The sequence below is a fragment of the Ptychodera flava genome, chromosome 2 (assembly GCF_041260155.1).
Source record: "Ptychodera flava strain L36383 chromosome 2, AS_Pfla_20210202, whole genome shotgun sequence".
Taxonomy (NCBI): Eukaryota; Metazoa; Hemichordata; class Enteropneusta; family Ptychoderidae; genus Ptychodera; species Ptychodera flava.
In genome coordinates this window covers 17,065,830-17,068,027 of record NC_091929.1, presented here as the reverse complement: position 1 = coordinate 17,068,027, position 2,198 = coordinate 17,065,830, and the positions used below count along the sequence as shown (strand labels likewise).

Here is a 2,198-nt window from a genome sequence, read left to right as displayed (position 1 = left end):
AGTTACGAGCCGTCCAGTTCGACAAGCAACACGTTTTATTCAAGTTATTCTCCGTTCAACCCCAGTTTAACCATGACGAAACTACACAACCCATTTTCGAAACTTGGACGGAAGAGAGCAAATTTTTCAACAACAGCGACATGTCGACAAGTACCTAAATCGTCGCAATCATCGTTATACAACATCAGCTGGACAGCCGTTGTGTAATCCAGGTATGTATCGTTGTCCTCTCAACTTGTCCCAGTGTTTTCGATACTTTTTCTTGTATAGCTCTTTATAGAAATATCTTTATAAGGTACAAGTATCTAACATTTTAATATGTTTTCATTCACCAATAGTCCTGACTGTTGCAAATGTACACCAATTCCTAGCTCTCCGTTCCAAAGCCCTTTATAAAGGCTTTATGCTAATTTGACCTTTTCATGCCATGCCCTGCATCAGACCCAGGGAAGAGTGTAAATGCCTTGCAGACATATGTACACGCATAAGCCCTAAAAATGACAAAGTAACAGGAATGGTTTACGTTCTACCGTTCGTTAAATCCGACTCGAAAAGGTCAGGGATCGTAAAAACTGAAGTCTTGAGAAGACTAGGCGTTTCTGTCCTTTGTTTTCCTCTCAAAGTGCAGTCATTGTATAAATATGTTGCGAGGATTTCGGATTAATATGACCAGACTCTTAATTCTTACATCTCAAATTTATGTTCCATGCATTGTGGGGGTCGTTTTGGTAGCATTCTTAGAGGCATATGCATCTCCATTTACTCAGTTGCCATTCAGCGCCACTACTATAATTAATTACATTGTTATGCAAATAAGCCATTTTGCTATCAGTAATTCCTTGGGAGCAGACTTTTCACACCTGACCAAACCTTTCCGAACTTCTAAAAATTGGGTTTCCTTTCAGTGACAAGAAAGTCAAGCTGATGCTTTAGCGCTGAAAGATTCACACAATTCCTTGAGCCAATGTTAATGCAGTATTGTTTTATAGCAAATGATAACATCTTTTTCAGCAATGTTAAAAGCTGAAAATGAAGAATCAAAAGATAAAAATATCACACAATTTTCATAGATAATTGCGAACACAAATATATATAACACTGTTGTTCAATAACGCAGTGACCCTTATCTCTTATTTATTCATTTACTGCCTCTGTGATTAGTTACCCTTTTTACTAATCTATTTTCAATTTATTTGTCTTGCAGGCCATGAAGACGAATCATCGTGTGCTTCTGAATGACGACAACATGACTCTTGACGGGTTTACTCCTGAACTGATGTAAGATGAAAAGAGGAGGGTGTATTTGTCATCTTGAGGTTTCCTGCTTGAAGAGCAAACCCATTCAATGAACTTTCATGTACATTAGATGCCTGTCTAAAAGAAAAAGTGTATTTTAAAATTCTAAGAGGAAGGAGTCATTCTACTCATTGCATCTGAAAACAGTGAGGAAATACGCAGCAGATCTCATCTTATCAACGCATTATGATTACCCAGATTTCACTACCATTGTTGACTCAGTTTTTTCAAACGCTGATTATCTCTTGGCCCTCCACCTGTCCCTCCACAGTTAACATCTCTTAAAACAACTTGTTGTGAACTTTGGTATACATGAAATTTTCTCTTAAACCACTTGTTCATTTGCTTTGAAATTTAGTAGGCAGGTTCCTGAAGCCAAAACAACCGAGTAAGATTTTATTAAATTATGGTGAAGTTTGCATGTAATTGTATTTTGGTGGCAATTTTAGCCCTTTTAATGAAACAAATATCTTCTGAGAAACTGCAACTCAACTTATTCCTTTGAAATTTTGCACTCAGGTTGCCACTGGTGATCTGGGTAAGTTGTCTTCTGATATATGTTTATCCCCATTGATTAGTTGTAATGCATGCCAATATCACGAAGGGGCTCTGTTAGCCGCAACATAGCTTGTTTTCTTTCCAAACAAAAAAGAACATGTGCTATACCCGATTAGAGAATTTCCCAAAGACCAGTGCAGTAATTCCAATATCTGTGCAACATGCAACTGTTCTGAAATATTGTTTACAGTTCTAGTGGTTCTTTTTACTCCTTTATGTATTTATTTTTTAAAACTCTGATTGAATTCTAGTTTCGAAATAAAGTTTTAATTTTTCTTTGTAAATATTTGCTGTGTAAAATATTTGTTGAGTGTGCGTGTGATAAGTGACACTACTTCTGGCGA

General features: G+C 36.7%; 1 long non-coding RNA gene across 1 annotated transcript; it reads left to right on the top strand.

The window, feature by feature from the left end:
- Positions 1 to 1,706, top strand: LOC139115771 (uncharacterized). Its single transcript, XR_011548187.1, has 2 exons — positions 1 to 212; positions 1,205 to 1,706. It is a non-coding gene; the product is annotated as an uncharacterized lncRNA (long non-coding RNA).
- The last annotated feature ends 492 nt before the right edge of the window (positions 1,707 to 2,198 follow it).